This window comes from Nilaparvata lugens, chromosome 6, assembly GCF_014356525.2.
Source record: "Nilaparvata lugens isolate BPH chromosome 6, ASM1435652v1, whole genome shotgun sequence".
In the NCBI taxonomy this organism is placed as follows: Eukaryota; Metazoa; Arthropoda; class Insecta; order Hemiptera; family Delphacidae; genus Nilaparvata; species Nilaparvata lugens.
Window position 1 is genome coordinate 30,638,818 of NC_052509.1, and position 26,030 is coordinate 30,664,847.

Consider the following 26,030-nt stretch of genomic DNA (forward strand, 5'->3'; position numbering starts at 1 on the left):
TACAAGATTTTATGTTTTCGGAGCCAATATAAAGTCTTTATATTTGACTAAATCCATTTTTTCTGTAATAATTTGCACTACCTGATTTTCGGAAAGGTTGTGTTCCTTGGCCTCAATCCAGTTCATGTGAAAACTTACCTGGGCGTATTTGGATACAATGTCCAGGGCCACTCTGTGGATGAATAAATTTAGATAGACAATGAATGGAGCCGAACATTGCAGTCTCATGAAAGTACCCTCTTCCGAATTTTTAATTGCCTCAGCTATTTCATCACGAACGCTTTTCACAGCGACTCCCATCTCGTTTTTCTTAATAAAATCTCCTATATCATTTTTAGTTGCGTACTTTTCTGCAATTTGCTTAATTAGAATAGCAATAGCATCTTTTGTAATGAACTGTTCAATACCTCCCATAATATTAGCTTTTATTGCACTCGCCATTTCAGATAATCGTTTTTCAAACTCTTCCTTTGTTAATGAAGAACTAATCAATTTCTGCAAAGCAGATTCTAAATATTGCTTATCAATTGATGATGGCTGTGTTTCATTTACTTTAGTAAAAATTTCTGTACTAAGTTGTTTTAATTTAGTATTGAGATAGTTTCTGTCCAGCACCTCCGAATTCTTAATTTTATCTGATACGGCTTTTAATTTCTCATCTAAATAACCTTTACCAACTTTATTGTTGTTAATACTGAGCAACTGAGATGAAAAGCTGTCTGTTAAAGTTTTCACTTCTCCTAGAGCGGATTCTAAATTTAGAGTTCTCTCTGCAATAGCTTTATCGATATTAACACTGAAATTTTGTAATGTACTTAGAATATGTTCTCTTTCAATTATGCTCACTCCAATATTCTTTGTATTTTCCGAAACGAGTTTGGTTATTTGCGAATCTAAATAAAATTCACAGCTTCGCTGATTCCTTGTTGATTTATCGATTCGATTATCTTCTGTGTTATTGAGTCAATATCACACATAAGATTAGCAACAGCTCCGCTAGCACTAGGCGTATCAATTCGACCGAATCGATGTAGAGTCATCGTAACACTAAACAATTAATTTTGCTTCTTTTAGCTCTTCAATTATAGACGTGATCTCAATATCATGCCCGGTGTTGCCAGTAGCTTTTGAGGAATAGAGTAAATTTAATCTTCCCACTAATTCGTCAAAATTATCAAAGTATTGATAAATTCTATCATGAGAATTATTTTTTGCAAATTTCAATAAACCCCACCCCTTCTTTTTACTAATTTTTTCACTGGGAAATAACTTTTGAATCATTTGCGATTTAATTCCCTGATTTCGTTTAACATAGCCTCTTCGATCTAAATGTATGCCTGTAAGTGTTAAGATTTTTTTATACTTATCCAGATCTCTCTGATTATAAAGATTTGAGTTTGGTCTCGCACTGAATAATAACTCAAGTAGACCATGTGTTAAACGAAATCTTTCATTATTAATATCTATATAACCGTTATCGAATATTACTTGCTGATTTCCAATATAATACACGTCATCTTTAGAATTATATGAAATTCCATAACTGATTGAATTATTCAATTTTTCCGCATGAAACGTTTTTAGATATTGTGACAGCACATCATCGTTTCTGCTAGAACCAAGTAAACTGTTTTCAAATTTAGTCAAGCTTAAAAAATTGTCTGTTGAACTCTCATAACTCTGTTCATCCCCCTCCTCATTATCATCAATTTCCATACTCTCCTCTTTTACTTCTTCCTTTTTTGGTTTTATACCAGAGTGTGAGAATTTGTTTTTTCCCAGTTCAATTATGGGCTCTATCAACGGCGAGAGCGTTTTCCTATTGTATTCCTCCGATCGTTTTTCAAAATTGACTAAGCTTTTATGCTTCTCTCTAATTACTTTTCTCAATTTCTCAATCTTTTCGATTAAACCAATGTTCTTTCTATTCAGTTTTCTGCTGCTGTATGACAACATGACTGCACAAAGAATTAATCTCTACTGAACGGTGAGAAACGTATCGAGCGAATCTCGGTATTTGCCGCTATTAATTCCACACTCGCTCATAATAGTTACAAAATTATGAGGTTTACGATTCCAAACTTCATGACAAAGTTTAACAAAATCTTTATAAGAAATATCTCCTCCAACATGATCTCTGTGAATTAATTTCAGACTCAATAAATCTACCTTGAAGATTATAATCATATTCGCATTGTCCCTAGTGAAATGTTTCTGTGTAGCTCCATAACTCTGAATTAAATATGCAGTGTCAATATTACGATGTCGTCCCATGGTAAAATATTCTCTTATTTGAGGTACGTGGTTAAGTTGGAAGTCATCGAATATGACAAGAGAGAAATGTTGAATTTTGTTCGGGTGAGGAATAGATTCCGAATTGCTGTTTATATGAAATTCAATACCCTTCATTTTTGAAAAGACTTTTCTCAAAAACAAGTACTTATCTTGATACTCGCTCTTCGTGTGCAAGTATATAGTTTTAAATCTCAACCCATTCTTTGAAAAAATCAAATTAAATAGCAAATTGGTCTTGCCACAGCCTGAAGAGCCTATTATAAGGATCCTTGCATTATGTAGTAACAACTTACCATTTTTACACCATGTTGGCATTTCTTTCTCTCTTATAACATTGTCGAAATTTACTATCGGAATCATGTTAGTCACGTGTACAGCATGTGATCTGATAAGGAACTGATAAGTTATCAGAGAGGAGGGTGAGTCACCACATGGCTAGACAGACGCTCGCTCCTCGCTCCCTCCCACTGATAGAAGTTTCTCACTTCAACTGACCCTCTCTTTCCCGCACCCTCTTCACGAGAATGCATCTGTTGCTTGAGCCTTAGCAAATTATGAAACTTCAGATTGAAATGAAAAGCAATGTTTGATAATAATACTTCTATTATATTTTCAACGAATGTACATCATGATATTTACACTGAATGGAATGTATTTACAATAGATTATTCACAATAAATGTACATGATATTTACAATAGATTACAAAAGATTATTTTTCATCTAATAGTTGATCTTTACTAATATAACTAGGCTTTGAAAACCCAATCCATTTCACTAGCAATCCTTTTTTATCACATTTTAATATTTTTTCAATCAAATACACTTGTCTCTCCGATTCATTTAATTGTATTTTTCTAATTTCTTCTGCATAAAACCTACCACTAATTACTTCTCCGTTTAGATCTCGCAAGCTATACGTTACAGGTTGAGAAGGAAATATAGAATGAATTACAAAATACTCTGCGCTCCAGTTTATATTATAAGATTTATCGAAAAGAACCCTTTTTTTTGAGATTCGTACAATATCTCATAGCTTAAATTTCGGTTTTGAATTTTTCAATTTATATCGTCTATTGAATGCAGAATTCAAAGACATTAAAACATGATTACGATCTTTTTTCCCCACATCTTTAGGTTTCATTCTAATGGATGAATGCATTGTTGCATTATAATCACGAACTAAACTGTCTAGTTGCGATATCCAGTTTTTGGTTCCATGTTCAGTTAAATATCTATAAATTTTTGCTTTAAGTGTTCTATTAAACCTTTCAACTATGGAGGCTTTCTTATCGGTAAAAACATGATAATGTTCAATACTATATCTATCTAATAACGCTTTAACTTTTGAATTAAAGAATTCTGTTCCCTGATCTGTTTGGAACAGCTTAACTCCCTTATTTTTAGAAATAATTGGTTTGAGAGTGTTAAATACAGATAGGCTTGCCTTGTCTTTTAATGGTACACAATATGCAAATTTTGAAAAACAATTAATAACAGCTAAGATATATTTGTAACCCTTATTAAAACGTGATAAACTCGTCATCTCAATGAGATCTGCTTGAAGCAAGTCTTTTTCACTTTTCAACTCATATTTGCGAGTGGGATAGTTCACATGCAGCACGCTATGGAGCTCTAAAGCTAGCTTAGATCTAATAATATTCATGATATTTACAACAGTCAAATCAGTGGTGTTGGATGATTGTCACGGGACATACTGAGCAATCAGTTAGAGTGTTGTGGGCACTCTATAATGTCCAAATGGGAGAGTATCAACACCATTCTCAGCAATGTACCTCTTATCATCATAAGGACTCAAACAGATTTTTGCACATTCAACCTGATACATGGTGTGGTGGAACAAGAACTAATAACCAATTCATCAAAGTCGACAATAGCTAATCCATTTTTATTTATTTTTTATTTTTTTTTTTTTGAAATATCTTTCTCTTCTACCATAATATTCTATGTTGTTAGTATGAAGACTTCCTTACTACTGTTCAATCAATTTTATATGTGTACATACTTAATCAGACTAAACCGGCTTCATATATTATTGTAACTTACACATAGCTTTACAACTAGAGTAGCTTGGTTTAATTCAATAAATCAACATAGAATGAGAAACATTATACAGCATTTATTTTTTGATAATTCTTTACATAATTCAAGTATATAGTTTACATTCATTAAATATGGCATACAATAATCAAAAATGTGTACAATATCGTCTTTATTTTTCAAACTTTTGTCAATAGTTATAATAATTTTGCATTTATTCATAACTTACAACTAATACATTTATTCCTTAAACCTCTACAAGTATCACAATTAATTTTCACATTCAAAGCTTTAAGTATTTAATAGTTTTACTCTCTCCTCAATTAACGAGTTCATCATAATTTCTGTAAAAAAGTTAAAGTTATAGTTTGTACAACATTGCTGATTCGCCACACATTTTCATAATTTCAAATGTAAATCTCACACTATCAATGTTTTTATCTGTTAACCTATCATCAATGAAATAATACATTTGAATATTCAACCAACCTAATGAATTACAATAGCAAAATTCAGGAATTTCCTTTGATTCACATCTTCGATGTCTATCAACTATACTCTTATTTATAATATAACATACGCTTATATGTTCTGACTTCTGTTCTTCACTTTTACCAGGTTTTATAAATGTTAAATATCCCTCAAACGTTAGTCCTTCTTTTCCGAAATTATTCAATTCTAATATTGTTTTCTCAATAAGTTCGAAATAACAACATCTATATTTTTCATCGATTTTATTCGAAAAATAGTTCTTATCTAATGAAACTGAATCCATCTCCAATCTGAAATTAAACATAATATGCTATCAATCTTGTTCTAGCCCACTCTCATCTGAACAAATAAATAAAGAATTCCAGATAAGTTCATTTAATTGTTCTTTTGTTAAATGTTTATTTTTTTCTGTTATACATTTTTTAATTTTATCGATAGACTCTTTAAGATGTGCACACTCACATCTCCATGAATCGGGGCAATCTTTTTCCCTGTAAGCATCATATGATGTACCGTATAAATCACAAACTGAAATATGATTATAGTTATCACTATGCCAAACTCCTAATTTTTCATAGTCTCTCACAAATGTTAGATATTTCATATTGGTCCATCCTTTTTCTGCTAACTGATCCAATAATTGCTGATGCGTCTCCAATAGTTCAGTTAGTTCACAACGATAACTTTGTATTCTCGCCATTTTTTCTAAAGAAACAGAATCATATTTACGTAATTCATTAAAATGCCTATTTATAATATATACTGAGCTTATATATTCATCAAATGATTTCCGTTCGACAGCTCATATCTGAAAACATATTAAACTATAAGTTGGAAAGATCAGCGTATATAATCAATTGTAAAATATTTTTTTAGTTAGTAATTGACTCTTATCTATCCAAGACGGTTCACTAAAACCGAGACGCTTCACGAGATAACGCTTTCCAACTTTCTTTAATATTCAAGATAAACTTGCATTTCATCTAAAGCTAACTCTGATTTCTTTAATTCTTGTTCATAAAGTTTGTCAGCATCCAAATCTTGTTTCAATAATTCTGTATGAGGTCATTTCTCAACTATCTTACTATAAATACCACTGCATTGATCTGCATTCGTTCAGTTTGATAGTGTCAACGGTGGAGTAAACATGGATACTTCTAAGGTGTTTAATGTGCATATGCTCTGTGGTAATAAAATCAAGCCTACCAATGAGCGGTTTGGTTTGTGGCTTCTATCAGAAAACTTGTGTGATAACAACCTTGTGACAGACATTGGAAATATTGATTACACTGCTGGAGAAGAACTGTTAGTACAGGTTGACTCAAATCTTATGCCTATAACAGAACCTTTTTGTGACAATATAATGCTTGTGAAAATCTGTGCTTTGGATGATTGTGAGCCAATGGATAAGAGACGCTTCATTCTAAAAAAGGATATATGTGCTGCATTCAACTTATATTTAAGAGGGAAATTCTCTAATATGGTGACAGCTAAACATGGAGTCAAAGCAAAGCTGGCTTACCTATTGGACAGTGGAAGTGATATGTCTCAAAAGATTCTACAAGTCCTTGGTAAAGATGATTACAACGAGGTGAAACAAAAATACCAGGAACCAGTGGGGATACCTTACAAAGTGAAGCTTGCAGATGTCCCAATTGCTACATTGATAGAAGAACTACCGAGATTATTGGAGCAGCTTAGGAAGGTGCACTTCTATCTACTAGACTTGCACATAACACAGGACTTTGCTGGAATATTCAACAAGAATGGAATGTGTGACTTTCTAACTACAAATCATTGTTTCTGCTTTCAAGGAGAATATAAAGAAGACTATAATGTGATAGTAGATAACAATAAAACTGTTGGGATTGATTGCTTGACTTGGGTTAATAGTAATGTGAGGGTAAAAATGTATAATAAGTTTGTATGCCAAATCACAAGCCCTGGTGTAAATAAGCAGTTAGGTAACCATATTGTAGACTTTATCGCCTGTGCAGATACAAGATTACGGGAAACCTTTACCTCTGATGCAGCTAGAATGCATGGTATTACACGTTTGGAAGCTACAATCTATAACTATAGTTTGACAAATAGAGACAATAGCAAAATCTTTGACCCTATTCAAGATAGCTTGTCACTCTTGAATGATAGTAGAAATTATTTCCAAAATGCTCCAATTTATTCTGTGTCCTTGGCTAAAATGTGGAGAAAACTGACAGATAATTTAAAAAATAGTTGTTGTTTGGTCTATAATGATATTCTACAGTATGTTTACTGGGGTAATAGCAATACCAAGAAATTGACTGGTGTACAAGTAAAGCTGCCCACCGACCCACAACATAGGAATAAAATAATTTCTTATGTTATTTCTGCATTCAGTTTCAATTTACTACCTATAAATTATGTAGAAATTTCTGAGGATCCATCAAACAAGAATAATATCAGTTTCTCACAAAAGTGTTATATTAAGAGTGGTGAGACATATTTCTCCAAGTCAACCACAGTTTTCTCTACCATATCCAAAGTTGTTGAGCTAGATGAGTTGGGCCTTGTAGCAACAGGTAACTTGATACCACAAGTCTTAAGAAAACGAGCAAACATAACTTGTAAGCTTCTCCCATACCCTGTTAAAGAGATACAGCCCACGTCTCCTATCACAGTGCTATCAGACAAAAAGCGTAAGCTAGAACTGGATGAAATTGATCTAAAACGGAGGAAAACTGAGTTTTTTGAAACCACACAGTCATTTAGGGCACAGCATAAGCAGATAGAAGAATTTGAGGAAGAAATAGAAAATTTGAGAGAGGAACTTGAGCCATATTTCCATTCACATTGGCGAAATTTTGATCTAAGTGGAGTGTACAATGTGACTGCATTTACTGTAAATAATAAAGGAAAATTTGCATATGTAGGTGTTTTAGGAGAAAAGGAAGGTTCGAAAAATGTTCACTTTGTAAAGGGGTGTCATAAAAATGTTTTTATTAATGCATACAATGCAAGAGAAGACCTTAAGAAAGAGGGTTATTTTGTAATCCCTTACACTGACAAAAAAGAAATTATTTGTCTACCAAGGGAAGAGAAAATTTGTGTAATTACAGTCAATGGTATGACAAGCTATAATGGTCATACATTTCCTAGAATAGAATCACTTAAGTTTCTCTCAGATGTATGGAAAAACTTGGAAGACACTCCCTTCACACAAAAAGAAGTGGAGCAGTATAATAACATCACAATGCTGGAAATTAAAGGGAAAGTAAAAGTAGGACAGTGTAAAAGATTGGAAGAGTTACCACAAGGTATAGAGTTAGTCATTATTGCAATAAAAGAAGTGTACAATAGAAACAATACTCGCTATATTCTGCAGTTTGAAAATCTGGAAGAATTGTATGTCTCAAACTATTGGTTAGAGGAGGAATTTGAGAGCTCTAACATTGATTTGAATTATAAAATTAGAATCAAGCTAGATGTTTTTGAATATACACCCAGTAGGAATGAGGAAAGAGTTACTTTCTGTATTTGATTTGTGCATAGATATGATTTGATGTATGTATAATAATTTAAAAATAAAGAAAATTATTGTGACATTGACTGTTGACATTTACCTCTCACCCCTTCTCCTGATTCCTCTCTTTTTTTTCTTTCCTGCTAAACGAGTGGAGGACAGAGGAGGAGAACAAAGGACAATTTCTGTCCTCGGAGGACAAAATTGTCCTCGGAGGAGAGTTTTTGTCCTCGGAGAGGATGATTTTTGTCCTCGAGGATAAAATTAAAGTAAAAATGAACTTACATGTGTTGATTTCACGAAATGACAGCTATCTCCTCGGGTATGCTTGTCTCAGGTATGTTTCCCTCACGAGAGCTCAACTGGTTATGAGGTTCGGAACTCGAGTTGAGAGGTGAGAAAATGCTGTGAAAACAATGAAATATTCAATAACTGAACTGAAATCAATCAAAAATGCTATTCCTCTATGTTGAAATGCTGAGAAAACAATGAAATATTTAATAACTGAACTGAAATCATTCAAGAATGCTATTCCTCTATGGTGTGAAATATTTAATAATATTAGAAATATGTTTGAGTGAGTTGACATGGGGGATTTCAGCTTCTAGCAGGTGTTTTCACCCTCTCATGCTGATTCTAGACAAGATTTTTTTTTTTTTTTCGTCTTCTAACACATGGATGCTATTTGAAAAATGATCGAGTGTCTTATAGGAGAGAGAATACTTACAAACCGATAACAATGCGGGAGCACGTGTTGTTGGGGAGAAATTCGAATTTTTTTCGCCTTGTAGCACGCTCTCGCTTGCACGAGCCTGGAACAGAGAGAGAAATGTATGCTATATAAACAGAAGCAATGAGAGGAAAATTATCATTTACATCTGAGCCACCTTCATGATGACTTCACAATCAACATCTTCTCCATCATACATCCTGCCGGATAGCCCGCCGCAGCGCGTGCTCAACTATTGGCAGCAGCAGCAGAAAGCTCGCAGCTCGACTACCACCTCCGCTGCCATGCCTGCCGCCTCCGCTGCCTCCCCCGCCTCCTCCTCCGCCTCACCCCTGAAGAGACAGGGAATCTTCGTACAACGAGAGAGGGGTGAGGAGATCGTGATTCCGGACAGTCCTCTCCCACAATCTACAGCGCCTACCTGGGCGCCGCGGCGTGCGGTGCTGACAACGCTGAGCAACAACATCAAGCAGAAGCAGGGGAAGAGGAGGCTAGTTTTCGAGGACGAGGACGTGCTCACTCAATCGAAGGTTAGTTTCAACAAATATTATTATTATTGTATTAACATGTAATGTGCACAAAATCTTTATAAAATGTGAATTTTTAAAACTAATTTCCAATGGATAAAATCTTTTGTGTGCATTACAAGTCATTACTGATTCTTATACTGTGAGCGAAGACTGAGCTTGACTTCTAATTGTGCTATCAAAACAATCGGAACACAGATAAATTTTCATGATGGTTGCATTGAAATTTGGATAAAAATTCAAAATAAACATGTTTTAGTAATTTCGATAATAAATTCGAATATGTTGCATGAAACAATTCAATTATCTACCAATTTGAATGAGTTCAAGTAAAGGGAGAATTTCCGAGTTATTACTTATATATATATTACTTACTATATCAAATTACTGATTCGAATAATGCATGAACTGTTTATAATATTCCGTGTGAAACAAAATTATTGTTGATAAAAATGAGCATGTAATGAACTGAAATATTGATTCAAATAATACATTGTTATTTGAATTATGAAAAATACGTTCACATGCATAAACTGTTTATAATATTTCGTGTGGAACAAAATTATTGTTGATAAAAATGAGCATGTAATGAACTGAAATATTGATTCGAATAATACATTGTTATTTGAATTATGAAAAATGTGTTCACATGCATAAACTGTTTATAATATTTCGTGTGAAACAAAATTATTGTTGATAAAAATGAGCATGTAATGAACTGAAATATTGATTCGAATAATACATTGTTATTTGAATTATGAAAAATGCGTTCACATGCATAAACTGTTTATAATATTCCGTGTGAAACAAAATTATTGTTGATAAAAATGAGCATGTAATGAACTGAAATATTTTTGAGTCAATTATCTCGCAATTTGAATTGAGTTCAAGTAATCGGAGAATTTCTGAGTTATTACTTACTTTCAGTTTTGAATAGTGAATCTGTTGAGCAAGTTCTCCCTCTCTCGTATGATTTGATGATGAAAAATCTGAAACAAATAAGAGTCTAATGAAATATTTTTTCAACAGAAACGTGTGCTGGAAGAGAACTCATCCATGCTGCCGCTGATGGAGGAGGTGCGACGAAGGGAGGAGGAGGAGGAGGAGGAGGAAGTGGAGAACGAGATGGAATCAGAAAGCTTCCTGAAATTATTAAATAGTCGGGTGGAGAAACTGTGGACGCCTCTGCGTGAGCTGGAAGAGGGCTTACCTTACCCAATATGCGACGTGAGAGAGGCATGCAACCAGCATGGTCGCCGAATTGTGGTCAAAATCCGGGTGCCTGGACTAAGAACAACTGATGTTTATTTGCCAGAAAGATTCGCCCGGATTTTGAGCAAAAAAGACATTCAAAATTTCAAATTGAAGTGTAAAACATTATGTCTGTTTGTAAAGCATGTTAATGCTTTTATGACAGACATAAAAATTGTTAAATGCTAATTTTAACAATTTTTATGTCACTAAGCACCCAGCATTAACATGCTTTACATGATATTATTATGTATGTGTGAATAGATAAATAAAATGTGTGCATATTTGATAAAAAATTGTTTTCAATTCTTACCTGTTGTTGTTGTTGATAAGTTCGTAATGAATAGTAGAAACACGCAGAAGAAGAAATGCTGCTTCACCTGCTCTGTTGTGAATGATATTTGAATAAGGTGACTGAGTCTTTTATAGTTTGTTGTGAGCATGCTCAGTAGTCTTTACCGCTACACACACACACACACACACACACACACACACACACACACACACCACACACACACACACACACACACACACAGCCGTACAGGCAAGCGGTGCTGGCTTCTCGTTTGCTCCCTCCTACATTAGTACGTGTTCCTACAGATGTGGGTGGGCCTGCAATGCCAGCATCATTTCCCCCCTTTTCAAATCGCATTCACCTTTCAGATTTGAAATAATATTCTTATCATTCAAGCAATGTTATAAGCACATAGCAATAGCATGTGAATTCATTTCCAACTCGATTGAAAATTAAACCATTTCAATTCAATTCAAGTTGATGTATTGATTAATTAACCTCAGTTAATGTTCAACCATTGAGTTGAAAGGTAATGAAAAATGGTATGTAGGAGAAGAAAGCAGAGTTCAAGGAAACGGTGTAAAGGAATCTTGAGTTCAGTGGCAAGAGTTTTTAAAGGTGTGTCAGGTTTGGCAGGTAATGTGACATCAACTATTTTAAATAAGGTAATTGATAACCTGGGAGAAGAATATCATATTCCGGGATACGAGTAATGCGGACCGGGCACAAAGGTTAATGAAAGGTTAAAGAGGGGTGATCAAGGTATAAATTCATTAGATAGAGCTTGCAAGATACATGATATAGCCTATACTCAAAATAGCAATAATAAAACTCGAGCGGTAGCTGACAGAGCTCTAGCGAACGCTGCATGGGACATTTTCAAAAATCCTCAAACACCCCTTGCCGAGAAAGCACTTAGCTATCTTGTTACAAACGTCATGAAAGCTAAAGCGGCGTTTGGTGGGTCTTTGAGAAAGAAGAAGAAGAAGAAGAATGAGAGGAGAAGTTATAGTAACGATATTAGACGCAAAGCTATAGCTCAGTTGAAAAAGCATATTGCAGGAAAAGGATATTTTTTGAAGCCTTTTCCTAGTATTAGTGGAGGGAGAGTTCCACCCCTACCCCCATCATCATATGGAGTGAGTTTATTCCCTCAAGTTAAGAAACGTAGAACAACAAAGAAGAGTAGGAAGAAGACAAAGAAAAAGAAGAAGAAGGTATGAATATTGAAGGAGAATTGAGTAATTATGATTTGATTGATTGGTCGAAATTATTACAGATTCAGCTAAGAGGGATATATATGCTAGATACATTACCCAAAAAAATTCTAAAAAACGAGAATGCCATTGTGAATTTAGCAAGGGAAAGCGAAGATGGGACACATTGGGTAGCATATAAGAAAGTTGGCTCTCATGTTTGGTATTTTGATCCAATTGGAAATTTACAACCTCCATACGAATTGGACAAATATTGGAAAAAAGAAAATGGAGTAAATATATTTTATAATGTGGAGCATATGCAACCATTAAATAGCGATTTTTGTGGTCATCTTACATTATTGTTTCTTGCAAATCAGTTGTAATTAAGTGTTTGTGGTGAACACACAAGATGGTAGTTATTACATCACGATCTAACACGAGTAACCTCTATGAACATTTACAAGAAATTATAGAATTAAATAAAAATCGTGAATGGGAAATTGGATTGATTAATTTTTCTAGTTACAATAGTATTGCAAACATTAACAAAGGAACAAATTCCAGCTTCAAATATGGTGATAGATTAATCGAGTTGGATACTGGTGCATATGAAGTTGAGGATATTATAAAATCTTTAAAGAATAAATTGAATATTGATGGGAAGAAGAATAAACTTATTATACATGCAAATGCAAATACTATGAAGATTGAAATTCATTCTGATAAACCCATTGATTTAACACGTTCTGATTCGATTGCTAAGATACTTGGTTTTGATAATGTTGTTTTGCAGGCAAATAAATGGCATTATTCCAAACATTTGGTTAACATAACAAGCGTTGACAGTATTGTAGTTGAGTGTAATTTAGCTTGCGGCAGTTACTCTGAGGGAAAACAAAAACATATAATCTACGAATTTTTACCAAAGGTTCCTAGTGGTTATTTAATAAACGAAGTACCATCACCGATTATTTATGTACCTTTGAATACGCATCGAATTCAAACTATTAATGTAAAGGTAACGGACCAGAATGGATCGTTTATTGATTTCCGTGGAGATACAATTACAATTAGGTTGCACATACGTGAAAAGTAATGGGTTATCTTATTTTCAACCCACGTTCGAATATGTGCATGCACAATCAAGTCATTAGAGAAAAGAATGCGATAGCGTCAACACCTAAAAACAAACGTGCTTTGTCGGCTAAAAGCGCGAGAATATTAGAAAAGTTGGCTTTTATAGTTGATTGGTGAAATGTCAGGAGGAGCGGCAGCAATTAGTGAAATTCTGGATGTGGAGACAGACCTTCAGTTTTATAATGATATTACTAAATTCCAATTTCACACTCATACAGTTTATTCGGGACAGGAAATAAAAAACTCTGACGAGGCACGTATTGGCATAAATTCTTTAGATGTCTATTCTTTACCTTGTAAATCATTCATATTGATTGAGGTAACAGTTAACTGTACAAAACCGGGAACAGAGCCGACCGATGCACCAGTTGCAGCAGACTATAAATTAAGCAGTAACGTAATCGGCAACCTTTTTGACGAAATACGATATGAATTAGCAGGTCAGCAAATTTCTAAATCAAGATTGATTGGATTAACATCCACAATTAAAGCTATTCTAGTGAAGAATACTCTCGATAAAAACACATATCACTTGGCTGGTTTTGACAGAGCAGGATATGAGCTAACGGATAATAAATTCACTTTCTGTGTACCGCTGAAATTAATCCTGCCGTTTTTTGAAGATTTTCAAAGAATAATTTTAAATTTGAAACAGGAGCTCGTCTTATTGAGGTCACCGACAGATCTAAATTGTGTTGAGTCTACAAGTGGAACAAGCGTTAGTGTGAAAATTACAAAACTACAATGGAGAATGCCCTACATAACTTTAGAAGATCATGTAAGACTGAAATTTTTGAGACTGCTCGATGCTGACACTCCACTGAAATTAGGTTTCCGGCATTGGGAAATTTGTGAATTACCAAATTTGCAAAATTCACTTAACCATTCTTGGGCAGTTCGTACCACATCGAGTTTTGATAGTCCAAAATACGTTATAATTGCATTTCAAACTGATCGTGAGAATAAAATTAAAAAATCAATATCTAATTTCGATAGCTGTGGTATTTACAATGTTATTTACAAGTATATTTGAACAGCGAGTATTATCCATATGAAAATCTGCTAGGTAAGAAGGAGGTATTATACCGCATGTTCCTGGATTTCGCGCCCTCGTATTAAAATAAATCAATCAATAGCGAACTCGGAACAAAAATTGACTTTAAAACGTTTTGTGAATCAACACCGCTGATTGTTGTAGATTGTTCACACCAACCAAGTCATTTGAAATCATCAACAGATGTTCGTATTGAAATGGAATTTAATAGTGCAGTACCTGCAAATACTTCCGCGTATTGTGTTTTAATTAGCGATCGTGTGATGGAGTACACACCTCTCACGAGCATGGTGAAAGAAGTTCAGTAATTTTATTGATAGAGCGCACTGCTCATATAAGGTGTGCATTCTGCTCAATTTAGTTCATCATCAGTTTCACCTTTGAACAGACAACATGTCCTATTCTTTGTGTTCTGATATTTTGGACAAGCCACAAACTCGCTCTATTGGTATTCAGTGCGATCTTGATAGTTTCTATCATGAAGCAAGTACACCGAAGCCGCTGCAGGTGGAGGAGGAGGAGAAACGAGAAGAGAAAGACGAAGGATTCGAGGAGCCCGCCAAAGATGAAGAAGTGGACAAGGAAGCGAGTGCGAAAATTGCTACGGTTGATCTTCACTGGTTTAAACAAGATTGTAATCAAATTATTGTGAAAGAACTTGCCACAATTGATCAGTTTAATAATTATATTGTGTTCCATTTCAAATCACCATTTGCAAAGACAGAATTGAGTGCAAAATTGTATAACGATGTAACATGGTTAGAACATCACTATCATGAAATAAAATGGGAAGATGGAGATTTAGAATACAGTGACTCATTAATACATGATTACCTTGCAGGTTATGAGAAAATTTTTACAAAAGGAACTGAGAAAGCAAAGTTTTCAAGAAGATTGCATAGGAACGTTCAATGTATACCAGAGGATTTTCCAAAACCGGATTTCAGCTTTTTCACTAGTTCATGGTGTTATGCCGTGTGTAACATTCATAAAAATAGACCACATTCTCGCTGTGCTTTATTCTCTGCCCAACATTATAATTCTTTGTTGTTTAAAAATATGTATCAAACAAATAATTTCTTGTGCGAAAACAATCGAATGCAAAGTATGAAAATGGCTCTGATGTACACGAATTCACAGAAAAGAAACTTTTCTTGTTATGGATTCTTCTACAATGGAAGAGAGATTCCGTGTGTTTATTGCTTACATGCATTGAGACTGCATAAAGCGCGTACATGTTGTCTGTCGTCAATTAATGAAGAAAGATCACTTTATTACTCTATAATAGTTCCTGCCTATACTTAGTTTACTACTCAACAACATGGATCCGAGAAAGTGGTTGGCTGCTGACAACGAATTGGAAGTGAGGTTAAAAAACTGTAATGATTGGTACGATGAGTGTGAAAGTGCAATTAGGAAATCAACTCCTGAAAATTATAGTTTGGTGAAACAATTGAAAGACATTTTTCTAAGCACGGTTAATTTAAATGATATAAGAGACTATCTATGTTATTATCGTCCTCATAATTTGTGTATAGATAAGCTAATTAGAATTGAAGATGAAATTATGAATAGTTGTGCCGAAATGTTTAAATAAACGTTTTCTGCCTTCAAATGATTTTTCATTCCAATATCCCATTCACGATTTTTAGTTTAGTTGCTGCTTAGAGCTAAACCAGACAACACATGTGGATTGATCTTTTTTATACAGACACGAGCCCCTATAGCACGTGCATCCCATCAATTTAGAAAGAGAAATATATCTTTCTCTATTCCCCTCATTCGAGACATGTCAAACATCTGTGAGATGCAGTGTTATGGTTTTTCAAAATTCAAAAAATTAACTCGTCTCTTGATGTCAATTACATTTAATGAATTTCATTCAATTGCGAAGAATATTAAATTTTCAACAGGATGTCAAGATGTTGATTTACCGTTAACAAAAACAGAAAATGTACACTTTTCGATTTTATCTGAGATTTTCGAACTGCTCAATATTCTAGACAGCGGTCATCTACATTATGATTGTGCAAATGATTCAGCATTATCTGTTGTTAAAAATTCCGATGAACTTTGGAAATGCTTGTACGATATTGCAGATAAAAAATGTAAAAGAACTTAGATCATTGTAGAGATTTATAGCATTAGATGTGAGAGAGAGAGAATTTCTAAATTCAATTAGATGTAGAGAGAGTCATTGACCTCACTCTGGATTCGCTAGTATAGAGTAATATGGATTCACTTTAATTTGTCAGTAGAGAATTTTTTCCCCCTCAAAGGGAAATTATTCCCCCTCATCTATAATGGGAGAGAGAGAATTTCTCAATTCACTTCAATCCGTCAGTATAGTAATATGGATTCACTTTAATCTGACACCAAGGGAATTTTTCCCTCTCAAAGAGATTTTTTTCCCTCATCTAGCATTCACTTCAATCTGTCAGTATAGCATTAGATGTAGAAATATGGATTCACTTTAATCTGTCACTATAGAGAGGGAATTTTTCCTCCTAAAAATGAATTTTTTTTCCCTCACCTGGGCAAGGGGAAGGGGAGAGAGAGAGAGATATCTCTTATCAACCCCCTCACCTCCACTGGGCAGGGGGAAGGGGAGAGAGAAAGAGATAGAAAGATATATCTCTCTCTTTTCAACCCCCTCACCACCACTGGACAAGGGGAAGGGGAAATCTATTTTTAGAAAGAGAGAGAGAGAGAGAGAAAGATATATATCTCTCTTTTCAACCCCCTCACCCCCACTGGACAAGGGGAAGGGGAAATCTATTTTTAGAACACCCCCCCACCCTACAGGCGGGGGGAAGGGATGGCGGGATGGACGAGGGGTGAGAGGGGGGAGGGGATTTCGAGCAAAAAAGTGCGTCTTAAATCTTATATTGTATCTACTGTGGCTCGTCCAAACTTCAGTCTTCAGCACGTGGGGATTTTTGAAATTAATTATTTCCTTCGCCAATTAAATAATGAACAATTGAAATTTAGATTCATAGAAGCGATCAATTGATAGAATAATTTACAAATATAACAAATAATATCGCCTCGAGTATAGGCTAACAATTGAAATACATAAATTGAACAAACAAGAATCTCACTAGGAAATGGTAACTTTTTAAAATAAAGGTCTTTACTGTGAAGGCATCAAAAGGGAAGTAGTGTCTCGTTTCTCAAAACTTTTGGCTGAGCAGTTCCATCCTACTTAATTTGCATAGAAATTCTCTATTGGTAGAACTAGTATGAAGTATACATTACGTCAGAGATGAGTAAGAGAAAAGTTCTTGTTTTACAATGAATAAACTTAAATTATCTGCCTTTATTAGTACATATAGTCTTTATTAGAGTCCTTGTAGCATAGATATTCATGTCAAATTTCAGATCAATACAACATTTCGTTCTTGAGATGAAAATCCCTAAGTGAAAAAAAAACAAAATGGCATCTATAAGGATAACCGCTGAGTTTTGGACACTCAAAATACTACATTTGTAGTCTCCTATCTTCTAGGAACAATTATACCCTAAAATGTTCGACACTACTCCTGGAACACTCTGTATATATCATCTACTCTGAAGATAGGATTAATCAGACTATAGAATCATTCATGATCAATCAGCTGACAAGTGGATTATTCATTATATGCATTACACAGATGTCTGGAGAAGCCGTTGAACAAGTGCCACCAGATACTTATAGATGAGAAAACTGCGTGAGGTCTACTGTTCACAGAACTACTAGTACTTAACATTAAGACTGATTGTCAATGTGAACTTATACTAATTATCATTTTTCTTCATTAAGTACATGTGAATCAACAAATATGATGATAATAAATAAACATACAACTAGTCAACAAAAAATGAAATGGTAATAAAAGATTTCGTTTCAACTCGATCAGCTCAGTAATATTTTTGTGAAAGTCATAATATGAGTTACTTAATGCAAAACAGTATTGAAACTTGTACATTGGTTTTTTCCACGCTAATATTATAAATTTATTCATGCATCAGGATCTAGGTGAAAAACTTTCTCACGTGACATCGACACATAATTTCTCTCATAATAAAAAATTATAGAGCTCATAGATGAGCGTATTATTTCCATTCAGATTCTCACTCCGTTTTACAATAATTTGGGATTGGGATGAAATTACAAATTTAATTTACTTATGGATGATGAGTGTGGTTAGAAAAAATATATCGAAGTTATTCTCGTTCACACTCCAACCAGTTGATTGTTGAAGGGAGCATCATGTTGATAATGCAACAGGCTCTCTCATGAAAATCCACACTGTGGGTATCGATCAAAATAAACCAGCTGGAAAGAGTTTGAGAAGAAGAAAAGTGGGATAGATTAATTATTACTATCATGATCGTGTGTGAATGTCCAGCTTGTTTAGAGTGTCCAGCTGGTTTCATAATGTAATATTGAGGCGCCGAGCTTCGCTCGTCATTTTCATTTATTTGAAGAGAATAGAATGGAATAGAATTTTATTGGTCATAAAATACTCACATGAATACATGGACTTCGTCAATTCTTTAACACTAAGTAAGTCAAAACAAACACAAAAACACTGAGATCAGTCAGTATCAGTACAATACAATAAAATAGCATGAATCACATGAAACGATTCCAATCTATTCTAAAATATCATGTATGTTGTACAAACATTCATCAACGAAAATCAAGTGACGAAGCAGTGTGTGATTTCATAGCCTCAACCTTTGGATAACATGAACATTTTATTAACATTTTTGGAGAGAAATAGTACAGGCTCAGCCTAGTTTTTCCTCCAATTTCATGATTGTATCATGATTATAGTGTTTTGTACAATGAATGAATAAATAAATGAAATTAACACTGCTTTCAATATTTTTTAGAATTGTGTGCATGTGAGTACTTTCAAGTGGTCAGGTGTGGAGTTATATAATTTGATAGATGTAAAGTGCCAGATTCTTTGTGATTTAGTAAGACTGAAAAACGGAATTCTCAAACAGTAAACAGAGCACAATTCTCTTAAATGATCGTGTTTATATTTCAAATCTGGCTATACGTCATCTTATGAATTTCGGGGATGCAACATTTTGATTTTTCACATCCTCCCTCGCTCACTCACTTTTTTACTATCCACAGCTGTTTCAGCCAAGGATGAATTATCCTTTTAATGTCGTTCAGCGACTTTTCCTAGAAATGAGACCCAGTGCAATCGAATCGTTATATCATAAACCTACTATGCTCCAAATTTCGTGAAAATCGTTAGAGCCGTTTTCGAGATCCGTTGAGCATGAATATATACCCATATAACCATGTAACCACATAACCAGATAACCAGATAACCAGATAACCATATAGCCATATAACCAGATAACCACATTACCATCTGAATAATATATATATATATATATATATATATATATATACAGAAATTGCTCGCTCAATATAATAGTATTTGAATTCTATTATCAGAGGAGAACGCTTATAACACACTATGAGTTATATATGAAAAACCATTGAAAATTTATAAATTCTGTTTCATTTATTCAGTACTATAACTATTATACTCTTCTATCAATTCAAGATATTTCTGGTTTCAAGTGCTAATATGTAACTCTGTTCTACACGATTTTCACAGAAATCAGGCAAAACAAAACAAGATGAGTAGATTGTCATTGTCTAACATGGAGTTGGAAGAAAGCATTGACACTTGAAGAACGATGACTTGGAAATAGAGAGGAAAATTTGTAAGTGGTTTATGAAGGCATTTGAAAAAATCAAAACTACTCTTAAATCAAATTGAATTATAAACAATGGTATATTACTAGAAAACTCTTCAATTTCAGGAAGTTTGATTGACTGATTGCACATTTCTTGTTCAAGAAAAATGAAAACCACTTTCAAACTCAAATTAAGAATAGGATCAACCGCAACGCAGTTTGCAGTGAATGCTGTATGTTCTCTGAAACAGTTTTATACTCCTTGTCTCATCTACAGAGAACAAAAATATATCACCCCAGATCGAGAGAGGGCACAGAGATAACGTTTACATTGTAATATTGTTTTAATTCAAATTCAAAAATGAAATATAGGTCGTTTCTGCATGTGAGCAAGGTTGATGAGGCATGGTGTAGAGGAGGAGGAGGAGGAAAATACAATGTAAAGCAGGCCTTAATGCCGAAAAGTAAATATTCTCGTGTGACGTCAGTTCGGTAGTGGAGAATATAGTAGTGGAGAAGTAAGGAATGAAATAATGTTCCTGAGTTTAAAGTTGAATTTATGGCCGGTTCTTGCAGAGCACGCTGCACGTTGAACAATACTTTTTGAATGGAGAGAACGTTATGGAAAAAGATAGCAGCGTGGTGTGAAGGGCTGCAACATGGGCTGAACGATGGGAATTAGTAAGGAAAGAAACTTGAAGTTGAGAGAGAAAAGAGGAAGAAATGATCATTGGATGAGAAGAAAAAAAATGAAGTCAGCATTAAAGAGATGGATATAACTTGGCAACAAAATGAACGATTTGCCTCCGTGGATAGTCATATCTTATTGCCTCTTATGGTTATATCTTCCTCTTATTGAACTGATAAATATTTAACAATAATCAGTATAATATTCATTCAATTATTTATTATTTTATACTGAGTTGAGAAAATTTAAACATGTTTCTATTTATAAAAATCAGTAAAAGTTGGAGATCAATGGAGAAAAAGAGATAGGAGACAGTAGTGAACTATGATAAGAATAGGAGAATGATAGAATCAAATATCCTGATTTGTGAATTGAAAAATTTTGTCAAAAAGTGTCATGAGGTTTGGGGAACGATATGGTGCAGTGAAAGAGAGAGGTGGAAAAAGTGTTCAGGAAGGAAATATTAGCACTGTTGGAAGGTTATATATTTGTTCGGAGTGTGAGCTCAACTTGGAAAAACATTTAGAAGCGATGGAACAGTTATGGAAAAAGTTGATGATAATTTGAAACTGAAAAAATGAGAGAGATGAGAGCAAAAAACAGTGACTGAGAAAGCTCCATAAACATATCCGCGTGGCAAATGTAAGAGGGGAGCATTCAGTTGATTTGTTGTGAAAAAGGATGGAAGATTGTGAGGAAAGAAAGCTTTCTGTGAAAAAGTATGATTTTACAACATGTGAAAGAGAAAGAGAATGTTTGGGGCGCAAACTTATGATGATGGAAAGAGGAGATATGAAAAACGTATTATGATAGTGAGGAGGGAGAGGGAACTTGAGACCTTCCCAAAAACAATGGATAAAACGTAGTTTTGAGAGTGAATAGAAGTAAGAAGAAAGTGCGTAATAGATAATACAGGAAGAGAGATGCCGTTTCAAAAAAGTTGAGAGAAAATAGAGAAAGTAAATCATGAGTAGATCTCCAAGTATACAAATGAGGAAGGTGGGCAGAGAAGGGAAAAGAGAGAGAAGGAGCAGGTGAGAAAGAGAGAGAGCGAGTAAAATATTCAGAAAGGGTGTGTGAGAGGGTGGGGAAGAGAAAGTGAGAGAAAAGAGAGAAATAGTTTGTGAGAGAGAGATATGAATTCGGGAGGAATATATCAGAGAGAAGAAACAGCTGATATCTGAGTGTAGTTCTGAACCTGATTCCAATAAGAGAATAAGAGAGGTCCATATGGAAAAATCTGGTGTGGTGCACTCACACAACTTTCCTTGCCGTTATGAAAATTGATCAACTGACGCTAGTGTTCCCGCGCATCTCAGGTCTACTTTTCTAAGATCTGAGCCAGCTGGTGACAGGACAATAGCGCTGCAGACACGAAGTCTGCTATCTCTTCATAGTGAATGATTCAATAGAATCAACAGTTGCCAACAGTTTGCAATTGAATAATCTTTTTTCTCGAATTTCGAGCTTATTTTCAATTTTAGGTGAAAATGCTACTAAACATTAATTGTAGAGATTATTATGCTCAATCTTTCCCACTTGAAACTTTTTGTTTAAATTGTATCTGAAGCCTGATACTTGAGAATCTGGAATCAAACTTTGCATGGATGGTGCAGTGTTCCTGAAAGTTTTACAGATATGAGACTTGTGGCAGTTGATAGAGCTTATCAATGACTTTTCTAGGTATGAATTTGATCAAAATCGTTGGAGCCTTTTCCGAGTAAATCACGAAAAACCCCGTTTTTGACAACGTTTTCGCCATTTTAGCCGCTATCTTGAATTGCATTTGATCGAAAGTGTTCGTGTCGGATCCTTATAGTGTAAGGACCTTAAGTTCCAAATTTCAAGTCATACACACACACACACACACATACTGGAACAAGGTAGCATACGGGGAGGTGAGAAATGAACATACATTGCGGGGAGGCTGATTTACACACATTTACACACATGTTGGAGACTTAATTTTTGTTTCAGAAAGTATATTAATAAGTGTTCAATACAGTTGCAACTTTTTTTTTCTGTTAACTTGAAAAAAAAATTACGCATTAAACCTACAAAAAGGGGAGAAATGTGTGTACACTTTCACTGAACAAACCGAGGAGAAATGTGTGTACACTTCCACTGCACAAAGCGGGGAGAAATGGTGTGTAAACTTCAAACCCACATTCCGGGGAGGAATTGTGTGTTTAGTTTAACTTACAAAGCGGGGACAAAACCGGTTTTTAACACAAGTTCTGGCTGCAACACTTATTTCGATATTTACTATTCTATTTGATCATAGAATACAATATCGTATGGGTCTTCGAAAGCCAACATGCACGTTGATTTTTGTACGATTGTTTTTTGCCATCCTTATGAATTCGAATAAGTGCAACTTGTCAAACATCATCTGTTTGATCTAATAGAATTTTATAAGGACGGTAAAAAATCGATGTGTATGTAACTGGCTTTTACTAAACAGGCTTCACGAATTACAATACGATAATAGGATAGTTGATACAATACATGGTTTTAATTCAGATTCATTCATTGATAGAAATAAAAGGAGATTCCGGTGTCGATAGCATCGAAGTCGCCAGGCTGGTCTGGATCATTTATGAATTTCTCAGTATGCAGTATCCACTCAGCAGCTCTTATACAAACACAAACATTAGTTTCGTTTTACTTGGAATAGTAAGACATTATTTCATTATGTCCATTATTACAATAGATCAATTCAGATCCAGTTAGCTGTTAGAGTAATATAATGTAATTACATTCTATACTCACTGTTCAGATCAGCACAATGTTTATAGCCTACTGTATGCAGTTAGTATAGAATGTTACATTCACTGACTGCATATTTATACTGTGTAATAGATTTTATTGATTGTTGCAAAGATTTTAAGTCAATAATTCAACAGGAAATCCATGGTAATATTCAACGATTTCAACCTAATGAATTAGATTGTTGTATGACAAAATTGAAATCCCGACAACGTAATAATTCAGTGAAGTTAACTGTACAAGGTTACTTTTTCTCGTATTTTATTGAGTGATAATGGGAGATGATTTCTGATTCCATATTTGGATTCAACCTTTTGAAGTTTGAAACTTTCAAAGCTGGAATTTTTTTTAAACTAGAACTTTTAGGGCCGGTTTCCGAGCTCAGGATTTAGCTAAGTCCCAGACTCTAAACAGCAATAGTCAGAAAATTGGCTTTCCAAAAGGTCAGCTTTTATAATAGAAGTCTTAGTTTTTATTTTCTCATTTCTATAATTGGAAACGTTTTTCCTTGACGGAATTAGACATTCCTGAATAATTCAAAATAGCTGAAACTTTACACTATTTTCTCTTATTTTATTTTGTGTTCAATTTTCTAGTTTTTCGAGATTTAATTCAAACGTGACTATGACAATGACTGCGACTACGCCCCGTCTTGGAAAACCAAATTTCTGACTCCAGCTGTTTAAGTCTTGGACTCAGCTAAATCCCGAGCTCGGAAACCGGCCCCTAATGTTTTAAAATGTTCATGTTTGAACTTTTCAAGAGTGTTTAAAAGCTTCTAAAAACCTTTACCTGTGAGGCAGAAGTATTATTATCTTAGTAGGTACATTTTTACTAAACATAACTTTATGATAATGTAAAAGCTATATTAAAAAGTGCTGTAACTCCCTTGTTTTTGGGTATTTTCGAAAATGGGACTTACGCTTTAAAAAATTGGGGTCGCTGAATCCAAATCCGAATACTTTGAGAAAAGTAATGAGTCATACTCTGAGCAAACGCGTCTGAAATTTGAGATCCCCTTGTGAAAGCCTTCGAGCTGCGAAATATGAAATGATCTGAAATATGATCTTCAGGAGACGGGATTCTGCCGTGTGAAACTAGCCTAAGAAAAACACGACGGCCTTGTTCACTCCCCCCACCATGACTTCTCAGTAGCTTGACCCTAACATTTACATGATCCTAGAAGTAGTCTACACCTATGTTCACAGAATAATTCAGAATAATGTATCCTATTTGAAAGAGTGGATGCATGCAAAAAAAACAACTTTCAAAGATCCATGTTCATCAAGCCTTCTGTTAACTGCAAGAGATATTCTGTATCTTTGTGAGTATCTTTGGGAGGCTCCTTTTCCTTTTATATTATCTTTGAAATGCAACATTTTGAAAAACTTCGTATATATGTCGACGCGCAATTTAAAAAGGAACATAACTGTTAAATTTCATGGAAATATATTGCCGTATATCGCTGTGAATGCGCAACATATAAACATAAAGAGAAATGCACAGCCGTCGACATGAATCTTAGACCTCACTTCGCTCGGTCAATTATATACAGTGATGTCGGAGTAATGAGGGATTCCTTCTCTTTTCATATTATCCTTAAAATGCAAAATTTGAAAAAAACCTTGTGTATTAATACATCGACGCGCAGTTGAAAAAGGAGTATTCCTGCCAAATCTCATATGATTCTATCAACGCGTTTGGCCGTAATCGCGTTACATACAGACAGACAAAAGCCAATCGAGTTGAAACATAGACCTCACTACGTTTGGTCAATGAATAGCGCATTAGCATTTTTCTCATGTTATCTCAATCAGTGTCGTCGGTATGCTCTTCAGCCTACCCGCAAGTGGCACTAGATTATACCTGGTTCCAGACAATTAATGCATTATCAATGATTCTCAAATGACATAATTGGAAATGATAGTCTATCGTATCCAATCTCTTCTTGGAACCAATCCTTTAATTGAGAAACAGACTCTATTCTGGCCTGGATTGAATCAAGGGTTTGAAATGCCAAGTAATAAACCTAAACTGCCTGACAGGTATTTAATATATATACAATATTCCACTTACAGTTTTCCTACCAATTCTACTACTGATCATTTAACATTCAAATAAACATTCCAGGTATGGATATAGGCTAATTAGTACTGGGATTCGAGAAAGTACACGTTTCACAGTGCCTCCCAACTGTAAATTCCGATGTGGTCCTCGACATTATTGCTTGTAGGTGAGGGAGTACATAGAAACATTTTTTTGGGAACCCCTGGTCTACATTGCGTTTTCGCTATTTGTATTTATTTAAAAAAATAG